The sequence below is a fragment of the Palaemon carinicauda genome, chromosome 37 (assembly GCF_036898095.1).
Source record: "Palaemon carinicauda isolate YSFRI2023 chromosome 37, ASM3689809v2, whole genome shotgun sequence".
NCBI lineage: Eukaryota > Metazoa > Arthropoda > Malacostraca > Decapoda > Palaemonidae > Palaemon > Palaemon carinicauda.
Window position 1 is genome coordinate 54,894,803 of NC_090761.1, and position 13,270 is coordinate 54,908,072.

A 13,270-nucleotide genomic window follows, 5' to 3' on the forward strand; every position below is an offset into this window, starting at 1 on the left:
TCTAGTTTTGGTTGTATATTTACAGGCTAATAGAAGCTAGATAATTTGGAGAATGACTATAGAATTTATTTATAGTTGAAAGGGTGTGTTAGGGACGGGTTCTTTCTATCTAAGTTCTGAAGGGGTTTTTAGTTTTGACATAGTATGTAGTTAGTCGTGCAAGGGTTATGGACTTTAGTTAATGACAGGCTTCAAGCAGTGTTTAGTGATGGTTTGGTTTAATTTCAAAGAAAATACCAATGATCTATTGAAGAAACAAAGAATTTTAAGTGGAGGCATTTGTGAAATTTTTAAAAAGGGGAAGCTTAGGGTTATTTTAATATGGAGGCAGCTACTGGAATGTAAAACTAAATATTGTGAAGGTATTTGTCAGGAATGGAAGTAAAAGAACCAGTTGAAATGAAAAGGGGTGCTTTTCAAAGAATGTCTTTAAAAGAAAATTGTATTTTTTTTTCTTTAAAGTCAGTAACAAGATTAAGAAAGTAGTCATTAACTTTACTATATTAATTATAAGTTTATTAGAAATCAATTTTGATACTGTTTTCATAAAGCTATCTGGCACGTTCATATTTTAATTGTCATTCTGAAGTAAGTGATTTTATGTGAAAGGACTTGAAAACTTTTAGCAATTCTGAATAATTAATTACTCAAGATACATAGAACCCTGATTGAGGCAATGGAAATTTGTGACTGGTATAAAACTGTTTGTGCTCAATTATGTGGAACACCTAGAATTATGAAATGTTTAAGCAAATTAGTTGCTTTTATTGCATTGGGTTGAGATGGTGTCATTAATAATTAACCAAAAGTTGGTTCACAACCTTTTGATCAACTGTCTGAAACATTACAGAACTATATCTGTACCAAAAATGTGTAAATCCATCTAGGTCTTGACGACTATATTGTAGTCTTTAGCAATGGGACTATTAGTAGTTGTATCAATTTCAACAAAAGGGGTATAACTACCATACTGAACACTTTTATCCCTAGAAATTAAGTTTTAAACAAGAAATAATTATACACTAAGGTTAGTGCATGTTAAGAGGGTAATGAGACCTTATGAAGTTTGTAATTTGCAGAGTAAATTGTATTCAATTCCGGTAAATCAGAGCTCAGATGTTTTATGGAGGTAGTTAAGGGTCAATTAGTAAGTCTTGTAAACTAGTATTTTTGTATTTCAATACAGTACATCAGGTGAATGAAACTATTTTGTATAACTAAAACTTACAATTATGAAAATAAAATATAAATGGAATATGTGCACTTTCATTATCTCAACCAAAGTTATTTTCCAGTATTATATAGTTAAGCTCATAATGAGTATTCTATCATACCCATCTCATGAAGTTCAGATTCCCGAGTGTTCTCCCCAAACGCCCCCTTCCTCTTATAGCATCAACAAATACCGGATTCCTTGCCAGAAAAGTGTCAAAGTGCTCATGAAAAGAACCTTGCTTTATTGTAAGACTGTTCATTTAAACTGGTATTCCCTTCCCACGTACAGAACTTATTCACTCCCACTGATGCTGAGAGCAGTAACTTATTTTGGTGAATGTTTAGTCAAAAGGAGTTAAATCAATTAATCTTGTTAATTCTTGTTGGAAAACTCAGTCCACTTTTTCTGAACACTTGGGACATTTTAAGTAATTTGTCTTTGCTATATCCTGCTATAAGTTACTTTGAAAGCCTCTTAAAGCCTTTAACGAGAAGTCAAAATTTTTTATGAACAAAATGTTGCTTACACTGTTCGAGCATAGAAACTTTGACTATCAATCTTATTATGAACGTATAAAATCTTAAAGAAACAAAACAAAAATTCACTAGAATACATTTATTATAGAAAACTGCATGTCATGCACATCTGGTTTTGGTACACTGAAATTTTGATATGGCTAAAACATGAATACACACCAAAGTCAATGACAAAAGTCTAATCAAATGAAAACTTCAAATACATCCAGTGCTAGAATGCCATAGAAATGGATTCTTCTCTTGGATATGTTGTATCTCTGTTTTTAGTTTCACTGCACATCTGAAATGCATTTGATGTCACGTCATGATTACGTGTAAATAAGTAGTGCTTTTTTTTAAAAAAAAGAAAAGGAAAGCCCACCAAGGCCCTCCCCAGTCCAACCTGGTAACGAATGATTAAAAAACTATGATCTGAACAAGAAAAGTTACCAGGCCCTTGCACTCTTTCCTTGTCCTTTTCATTTGGAATCTTTTATTGTAAATTTACAAACAATAAGGAGTTGATTGTGACTTAAACATACTGTACCAATAGCAGTATGATCTTTTGAAAGTTACTGCTACATTTAAGTTAGTATTAATCTTTATATGGTAGTTTGACAAGACTAATTTATATTTTTTATCCTTCAATGGAAAGTTAAAATTTTGATGGAAAAAAATATCTTTATGATAACACAATAGGAGGAAAAAAGTTAAAAGTCATCCTTAGTCCCAGAATGCAAGTTAAACACAATCCTTTACTCATGACACCTAAAGCCCTTTCAAAAGCAGACAAGAACAATAAATGGCCAAGATGTCTCTTGGTTTCATCCCAATTCATGTACATGATTGAGTCAGGTAAAAGAGAAGAGACGTGCAAGACTACTGCCCTGACCCTCCTAGCTTCTTCTCCCAGCAGAAAGTCAGATCGGACCGAAGTACGCATTCATCTTACACGCGGACCACCAATTCACTTTAGCTTCATCTGTGTAATAACTTTTTGAATAACAACTCTTAGAAAGGCAATGGAGAGGGTACCTAACAATAACAATACTGAAACTCAAAAGACAACATATTTGTAGTACATAAAACAATTCATATTTAACACACCAATGGTGGTGATAAACAAAACAAAAAATATCTGAAGTAAACTAGCTCACATGTGTACTTGGTTTACCTATCGAGAAATAAATAAACAATGCCTAGAAAATGCACGGCCCTAATTAAAACAAAATTAAAGTTACATTACAATAGCTATAGCCTTCCCTTAGCAACACAAACAGATATACCAACAAAAACTACTCGTGTGATATTAAGTTATGGCCTGTGGCATGAAAAAGCTAAAAAAAAAAATAATTATAATACTACTAGTTGTCCTGAACTTGAAATGATAAGTTATGGCAACCCAGTTTTTAGCTAAACCTATGCAACTTTCTATATGAGTACTTTCAAATTACATTTAGTACTGTTTAGCATAACTATTAGCACCCTAAAAATATAATCTCATCAAAGAATCTAATTTTGTTTTGTTCTCCGTGGATACTGATAAGTAAACCTAGAATTGAGAGAGAGAGAGAGAGAGAGAGAGAGAGAGAGAGAGAGAGAGAGAGAGAGAGAGAGAGAGAGAGAGAGAGAGAGAGAGAGAGAGAGAAATGTATTACATAGGGTAAGGCTATGGCTTTAGATTCTTATTTGTTATAGCCACTGAAGATCATCTAAAAATGTTCTACTTAATGCTGGCAGTTGACACCTAGCTGAGGTTTTAAATGAACACTACAGGCCATTTCAAGAATAGATTGAATTATAGTGTTTGAAATGCTTGTATAATACTGTACTATTTCTTTCAGGAAGGAGAGAGAGAGAGAGAGAGAGAGAGAGAGAGAGAGAGAGAGAGAGAGAGAGAGAGAGAGAGAGAGATGGATTACATAAGGTAAGGCTATGGCTTTAGATTCTTATTTGTTATAGCCACTGAAGATTATCTAAAAATTTTCTACTTAATGTTGGCAGTTGAGAGCAAGCCGAGGTTTTAAATGAACACTACAGGCCATTTCAAGAATAGATTAAATTATATAGTGTCTGAAATGCTTGTATAGTGTACTATTTCTTTCAGGAGTTTCCCAAAATGTGGACTAGTAAGGCCCTCTATTCTTGTAACTCAATGACTTGTAGAGCAGCTCAGGTGGACCAATGAAATCTTACAAAGGCTAACCATATACAGTAGTTAACTTTGATAGAAAATCTAATAATATTTTGATACTTCAGTCAATGCAAGACTGTGAAAATGCAGATAAATATGAAGCTTGCCAAGAGACTATTTTCAGAGAAACATATAAACTTTTTAAGGGATGCACCAAAGAATTAACTTTTTTTATAAAATGTGAAGAAAATATTAAACTAAAATTCAAAAATCTAACACTAGAACAGGAAGTAAATAATGTACATGCCTAAGAAGAACCTTCATAATTCTATGTCCAAAATATTGATGGAAATTATCTTTTCTAACAAGAAATTACAAGAAACTTGGGTCTACTATTCATCAGGAGGCAACCACTTACACACACAAGTGACTAAGAACTTGGATTACCCACCTCAAGAAATAAATCTCACTTCTAAGCAATAAAAATAACCAAGAAAAAGGATTAAACTCTTTCTACTTGACTAGAAATATAAAATTAAGGGACAACTTAATGCCCTTATCTAGCCAGAAAGAAAAATTAAAGAAAACAGTAATATAATATCCTATCAATAAAGGAAACCATAATCCCCGTAGGGATTGGAGTTAAACCAGTGTGTTAAAACTAGCTTATCATAACTTAACTACTACTGGTGGACAAGATAATATCATCAGCAAGTACATAATCTTATTAATGGTCCCAAGCCGAATCTAAAACTTTCCTAATAAAATGCTTACATAAAACAATATTCAACTGTAGCTGGCTTTCAATAGTGATTAACTGATGTACAAGGAATAAACATTTGCATAAAAGGTCAATAAAAAATTTTCATAAAATCAGGAATTTGATAACTAAAAACAATCTAATATTAATACTGTCATTTGCATAACTTAATTCTCAGAAAAAATTACATATATCAGTCATGATTGTTAATGAAAATCTACTTTTGACTGGAGAGCTTTCGGTAAAAAAAAAACGAGAGAGAGAGAGAGAGAGAGAGAGAGAGAGAGAGAGAGAGAGAGAGAGAGAGAGAGAGAGAGAGAGAGAGAGAGAGAGAGAGATATGCAATATCCTTCTAAGTAATAAAATTTTTCCTGAATCTTAAATGTTTATCTGTATGCAAAATTCAGTAGGAAGACATATATACATGCATATACATCGCTTAATCCTTTCTGGAAAATTTATTGATTTTTTCTATAGGCAAGCTAATAATAAATGACTAAACCAAGGGTCTGAGAAAGAACTTGCATGGATTGAAGAATTAAATTGCTTTAAGGGTTCTCAGTACCAACATTTAATGAATGTTAATACTGTATTTTCAAATTTTCTTACGTCCATTTTTCAAATAGTGCCAATTTCATTAATATCCATATGCTGTGGATACAATTTCAGAAATTCAATTATATATTTCAATAATCTTTTAAACCTATGCATCTATCAAAGTAAGGCTGCATATCATAAAATTTAGTTTTATCTAGTTTTATCTATTTGTTTTAAAAATGAAAAATTAATAATTGAAATTACTTTACTTAAAACATCGACAAATACCTTAATGTAAGGAGCAAATGCTACAAAATAGTGGGTGGCGTATCAGCTACTACTACCCTGATCACAATGCAAATAATTTTTGGTGGAAATTTCTAAAATCAACTTCAGGCATATGTGATGATCAATTTAGATGCATCCCCATAATTAACACATTTACCAAAGAACGCCAGTAAATCCCTGATTGGCAAATTCATTATGCGAGTATTACGATGATACAAATTTGAAAACAATTTTGTTACAGCATATGGTACTTTTTATCAAGAATGATAATTACTGCGTAAGAAATTTTCACAAGCGCACTTGCTATTATATATAAATAACTACATTAAATATATTCTTGTACATCAGCATCCTATACCAGTACATCTTTATAAAGTTTAATCTACTAAACTTCTATTCGGGACATCTTTCACTGTTATCAAGGACAAGTTATAATAATCTTTAGTGAACCACAGACTAGGAAAACTTCCCCACTATAACAAACAAATGAATAAACTGAAATATAAGGTCACCTACTTAGATACTTTCAGCAATTTCATTCCTCAAACTAGGTCTACTACACAACCTTAATACGCACAAACCTGTAGAAAATCCAAACTAACGACAAGATATTCAAAAAGTTATTACACAGCTCGTCTAAAGATGACCATAGTAGTTCTTTAGCCCTTCTTTATGTCAGGGACAGAAATGGTAGGAACTCTCAGAGACAATATGAACATTTATGATCCCAGCTGCAAGGAACATGTAGCCGTTTCAGATGTGAAACCTATGTTCCTGCTGAAGGCGTGGATCTCACTTACTCTTTTACCTGTTGCTAAGCACACGAGGAAAAGAGTTTTTAATGTGAGGTCCTTAAAAGAGGCTGATTGGAGCGGTTCAAATCCTGATGACATTAGGAACCTTAGGACCACGTCTAGATTCCAGCCTGGAGTGGACAACCGACGTTCCTTTGAGGTCTCAAAAGACCTAAGGAGGTCCTGTAGATCTTTGTTGGAGGAAAGATCCAAGCCTCTGTGGCGGAAAACTGCTGCCAACAAACTTCTGTAACCCTTGATCGTAGGAGCTGATAGGGATCTTACGTTCCTTAGATGTAACAGGAAGTCAGCAATCTGGGTTACATTGGTACTGGTTGAGGAAAACTGCATTGGCCTTGCACCAGCTTCGGAAGACTTCCCATTAAGACTGATAGACTCTGAGAGTGGATGTCGTCCTTGCTCTGGCAATCGCTCTGGCTGCCTCCTTCGAAAAGCCTCTAGCTCTTGAGAGTCTTTCGATAGTCTGAAGGCAGTCAGACGAAGAGCGTGGAGGTTGGGTGTACCTTCTTTACGTGAGGTTGACGCAGAAGGTCCACTCTAGGAGGAAGAGTCCTGGGAACGTCGACCAGCCATTGCAGTACCTCAGTGAACCATTCTCTCGCGGGCCAGAGGGGAGCAACCAACGTCAGCCGTGTCCCTTTGTGAGAGGCGAACTTCTGAAGTACCCTGTTGACAATCTTGAACGGCGGTAATGCATACAGGTTGAGATGGGACCAATCCAGCAGAAAGGCATCCACGCGAACTGCTGCTGGGTCTGGAATCGGAGAACAATACAAGAGGAGCCTCTTGGTCATCGAGGTAGCGAATAGATCTATGGTTGGCTGACCCCACAGGGCCCAAAGTCTGCTGCAAACATTCTTGTGAAGGGTCCACTCTGTGGGGAAGACCTGACCCTTCCGGCTGAGGCGATCTGCTATGACATTCATATCGCCCTGAATGAGCCTCGTTACCAGCGTGAGCTTTCGATCTTTTAACCAAATGAGGAGGTCCCTTGCGATCTCGAACAACTTCCTCGAATGAGTCCCTCCCTGCTTGGAGATGTAAGCCAAGGCTGTGGTGTAGTCGGAGTTCACCTCCACCACCTTGTTAAGCTGGAGGGACTTGAAGTTTATCAAGGCCAAATGAACTGCCAACAACTCCTTGCAATAGATGTGAAGTGTCCTTTGCTCCTGATTCCATGTTCCCGAGCATTCCTGTCCGTCCAGTGTCGCACCCCAGCCCGTGTCCGATGCGTCCGAGAAGAGACGGTGGTCGGAGGTCTGAACAGCCAAAGGTAGACCTTCCTTGAGAAGAATGCTGTTCTTCCACCACGTTAGAGTAGACCTCATCTCTTCGGAAACAGGAACTGAGCCCGTCTCTAGCGTCATGTCCTTTATCCAGTGAGCAGCTAGATGATACTGAAGGGGGCGGAGGTGGAGTCTCCCTAACTCGATGAACAGGGCCAGCGATGAAAGTGTCCCTGTTAGACTCATCCACTGCCTGACTAAGCATCGGTTCCTTCTCAGCATGCTCTGGATGCATTCTAGGGCTTGGAAGATCCTTGGGGCCGACGGACAAGTCCGAAAAGCTCGACTCTGAAGATCCATACCCAAGGAGACAATGGTCTGGGATGGAACGAGCTGAGACTCCTCAAAATTGACCAGGAGGCCCAGTTCCTTGGTCAGATCCATAGTCCATTTGAAAATCTCCAGACAGCGACGACTTGAGGGAGCTCTTAAAAGCCAGTCGTCTGACGGAGCCGGACACAAGATCATGATACTGCTGCACAGTCTGTAAACTGTCAATCATGGGCAAGCGAGGAAGTACAGTGACAACCCGAATCTGTCTAGACTGTCTGGGTCGTACAGACAACTCCTTAACGGGTTGCTGAGGTTGCCGCACTGCGTCACAACAAGTCCCTTCTGTTGGTTGTTGAACGTCTTCCCCGTGACACATTGACTCCGTAAACAAAAAATCCTCTAACAAGGACTAAGCTTGGACTGCATGTCATGCAACACAGCTCAAGGTCTATGGGAGCAGGTGTGGTAACAGACGGGATTAGCGGCTGAAGTGTAACCATTACCTTCCCTGTAAGCATGGTATGCTTAAATAAAAGTCCATAAGAGGTATGCAGCTAAAGGCTCCCTCCAAATGACAGAGTCCTCAAGGGAATATCAGAAGGAGGGAGAAAAGAACTTTCTCATCTACAGGGACCTTATCCTAGAAAAGCTAAGTTCTCTGAGTGAGGGTTCACTGGTGCAAAGCAGCAGACTAGAAGGCAACGTTATGAAACTGCTTGACAGTCTAGTGAGTTGGCAACAACCCAAGATGTGTTGAGAAGCATGCGGTAAGGTATGCAGAGCATGATGTATGCAGAGTATGCTGTATGCAGAGCATGCTGTATGTAGAGCATGTTGTATGCAGAGCATGCTGAATGCAGAGCATGCTGTATGCAGAGCATGTTGTATGCAGAGCATGCTGAATGCAGAGCATGCTGAATGCTGAGCATGTAGTAAGCAGAGCCTGCTGTAAGCAGAGCCTGCTGAAAGGAAAGCAGAGCGTGTGCATGGCGTTTAACATTCTCAGAAATTCCATGACCAGTGCTAGAGTGCTTTATGCATGCTTGCATGGGGTTTAAACCATGGTATGCTGAACAGCAGAGTCAGAACGAGCTGGAACAACAATAGTGTGGTTTCCTCTTCAAGACTCCGATGAGGGAACACCTGAGGCTCAGTCTGCAAAGGCTGAATAAAAGACAAGCAGAAGGAAGGCGCATGGGTGGAGGAGGCTGACTCCTAGCATGAGTGGTTGAACCCAAGGGTTGCGCTTGCTGAGCGGTTGGCGGAAGCGGAGTAGCAAGTTCCAGTTCCTGTGGTGTGAGCGGAGCGCGATGAGGAAGAGGCTGCGCAGAACAAGGTAAATGTCTCGCAAGCTGAGGCTCCTGAGGCGCAAGGCTAAGGTGTTGTGGTGCTTGCCTTATGGAGGGTTGAGCTCGCTGCAGCAAGAGCTGAGGAAACTGACTCATGGACGGGAGAGGTTGTTGTACCTCAACCGAGTGTTGCATCACTGGTGGAGCAGCAAGTGGAGGCGGAGGAAGAGAGGTATAATCCTCCTGATCCCAATGTAAAGGTTGCCTTAAGAAAGGCGGAGGCTGAACACCACAGGGAACAGCAAACTCAGCACGTGTCTCAACATCGTACGCCTGGCAGGTGGAACTGCTGGCAGGTGGTACTGCGATCAGGCGGAGCGAGTGTAGGTAGAGGGAGTGTAGGCGGAGGCGGAGGAGCAACACTCTCAGCCCGACACTCACGCATCAAGTCCGAAAGCTGTGCTTGCATGGACTGTAGTAGAGTCCACAACATCATACGCCTGGCAGATGGTACTGTGATCAGGCGGAGCGAGTGTAGGAGGAGGGAGTGTAGGCGGAGGCGGAGGAGCAACACTCTCAGCCCGACACTCACTCATCAAGTCCGAAAGCTGTGCTTGCATGGACTGTAGTAGAGTCCACAACATCGTACGCCTGGCAGATGGTACTGTGATCAGGCGGAGCGAGTGTAGGAGGAGGGAGTGTAGGCGGAGGCGGAGGAGCAACACTCTCAGCCCGACACTCACTCATCAAGTCCGAAAGCTGTGCTTGCATGGACTGTAGTAGAGTTCACAACATCGTACGCCTGGCAGATGGTGCTGCGACCAGGCGGAGCAGGTGCAGGCTGGGCGAGCACAGGCGGAGCAGGTGCAGGCTGGGCGAGCACAGGCGGAGCGAGAACAGGTGGAGGGAGTATAGGCGGAGGAGGAGGTGCAACACTCTCAGCCCGACACTCACGCATCAAGACCGAAAGTTGTGACTGTATGGGGTCGGCAGACACTAAGTTCTGCTGAGGTAAAGCCTTAACAGCAGAGATCTGTTGTGGCAGAACCTTACTCCTCTTAGGCGGAGTGTAATCAACTGATGACTGAGGAGAGTCAGAGCTAACCCAATGACTGCATTCGGGTTGTGAACTTTAACTTCGTACGTCTGGCATAGGTCTGGACTTAACGTTTAAGAAGTCTTGAGACCTGAGACCAGCGTTACTCTGCCTTTATTTTCTCCCCTAATCTCTTCTGCAGACGAGCAAAATAAGGGCTCAATCGTCTGCGGGTGGGAGTGACGGTCTCGGTAAGACACGCCCACAACCACCGAGAATACTTCTGTGCGCCGATCAAGGCCTGCTGAACCCTTATGCCCTTCGACATTGCTTCTCCCCTGGGCTTGGGAGCTTGCAAGAGGTCCCGGACTGGGAGGACGACTGGCGCGCACAAAAGTACCCTCACGCACTAATCACTTATCACTTTGATTTCTGTTTGCACTTATTTCACTGAACTCGAAACTTTAAGTGGTTTGTACCTGAAATACGCAATTCTATCCTTTCTCAAAGTTAGTAATTGCGAAAACAGAATTACAATGTAACAGAAAAATTTAATGAAAGATAATTCAGTGGTTGGAAAGAGACTAAACACTAGATCACTCTAGAAACGTTTAGTTTCTTCCCCTAAAGAGACTAGGGAGAAGAGCAAAAAACGATAACGACGTTACTCGTACGCCTGGCAGGCTTGAATGAAACGTTTATCCTCTTTCTCCCTCCGTCTCTATCTCTCTCTCTCTCTCTCTCTCTCTCTCTCTCTCTGACTTAGAACCTGAGAGAAGAGCCCAATCATATATATCGTTAAAACATATTATTGTTAAAGGAAAAAAACTGAAAAGTTCCTTTATTAGGATCAAAACCATTAAGTTAAGAAAGAATGAACAAAACGCTAGACACGGTTACTCTTACTGCAATGTGAAACCGTGAACATTCTTTCTCTATCGTAACGATAGAGTGCAAGTTGAACGTTCTGAACGTCAACAACTGCAGAGACAAAACAAAACGTTAGTTCAGCTTTGAAAACAGTACGAGACTGTCAAAGAAAATCTTTCAAACTCTGTGGCGGAAATAGCATAATATATTAACAGGTAAAACCGAAATGACGGGCTCAAAGTTTATTAACTTCGGTAAAAGACCGCCTACTATTAGGAAGGTCGAATATAAACAAATATAAAAATTAATTTTAATGAGTTTATAATAAAAGGAAGTTAATCGAAGAGGCCTATAAGAGGCGGAGAGATATAAAATAAATCTATAACTTTTGTTAAGCAAAATTAAGAAAGAGAGTCTATACTCTCTTAGACACCAACACTTCCGTCTAAGGGAAGGGTCGGCCATTGAAAAGTGAACGAGAGTTCATACTCTCTCGTCACCAAAATTAATCAAATTAATTCCAAAAGCTAACTAAGCTAATATAGAAGTTTCCAGTAAAGCGACAGCCGAAATCAAAGAGAAATACTTCACCAAAGTCGTGAAAATACTCCAAGAACATAAGCGTATCCCAGAACGTCTTGCCGGAAGCACGACAGAGGAATAATTGAGGAGGTGTCAACAAGAAGTACTTGAGTACCTGGCCACAGGTGGCGCAGGTAAATACACCCCCTTCTAGTATTGTGATAGCTGGCGTATCCCTCCATAGAATTCTGTCGGGCAACGGAGTTGACAGCTACATGATTATCGGGTAAGTTTAATATTGAAAATTACATAACTCGCAAACAAAAAAAGCAGGTCTATTCAAGATGCTCATCTTAAGGCTCCTTACTAACCAGCAGCAAATAATTATCTTACAAGCTATCACAATCGTGAGCATGAATAAAGAAAACGTGTCCCATGATTAACCGAATGCTGAAAATAAAGCTTAACAGTAACCTAACCCATAAAGATACAGATTAAAAAGTTTGAAAAATTATACATTCTGTGACCTAAAGAATTTCTAAGAATATAAATACAGTAAAAGTACTTAAACAGTAAAGAAATCACAGTATTCCTTTGGATTAATTAATAATTTCTTTTAAGATTATGGAATATAAGTAAGGATGGTACAGTGCTACATATATGCAAGAATGGTACAGTGCTAGGGTTACACAGTTCTCTGATACTGAACATTGTTTACTGTAGCTTTCTTTAAAAGGTACTATTATGTCTGTAATCAGACCATCAGCATCACTGTGCCTCACTGGTATGCCTAGTAAATTATCTTTGCTACAATCTATTCTAATAACATCATACAGTACAATGAGGGACACTTCTTACCCTTGAGAACATTTCTGTATAATACCAATGTACTATAACCATCAACCAATTCTGCTCAACTTGTTTATATTTAAATCCCTATTGAAAATAGTTCCAAATACACTGCACCACTCCAACACTAAGATTAAAAGAGCTAACCACATTAATTTCTTGTTTATATTGTAGCTAAACTGGATATTTAGCAAAAAAGAAAAAAAAACCTTACCTTTAAAATGTTCACTTTTATCTTGATGTTAATTAAGTTTCCCAAAATGCTCTTCAGAACATCTTCCAAATCCAAAGTTCCTCTGCAGTTTCCATTTCATTCTCCTTAAAATGCTAGTTTCCCCTTGAAAATGAAATTTTATCACGTTTCTGCCACATGTTTTTGTGTACAGTACTGTACAAGCAGGTACATACTGTGCACCTGGAAGAGAAATGACAGTATAGACATTTTACACCTTAGAAGCTCAAATACATCCTTACAACACTTAAAACAACTACCGAATCTCCAATAGTTTAAGTGAAACATCCTAAATATATAGCCTAGTTACATAAGAGAAAAAAAAAAAAAACAGGACAGATAACACAAAGTTGAAATAAGACCTATGCCTATTTAGTCACCAATCAAAGGTAAAAAAAATTCATTTTGACATATCTAAGTGAAAAATAAACTGCTCAAGAGTCTGGCAAATTCAACCCAAGTAACAAAAGCACAATAACTAAATTGCTATTTCATGTCTGAATAGCCACAACAGCACAATATCTCTAGTCAACATCAAACCATCATGCTCCTCCCTTAGCCAACTGAAGACACCTTGTCCTTATTTATCAAGGGGTTTTGTCCCCCAAACTCGCACCAACTTAAACTGGAGACATGATCTTACTCATG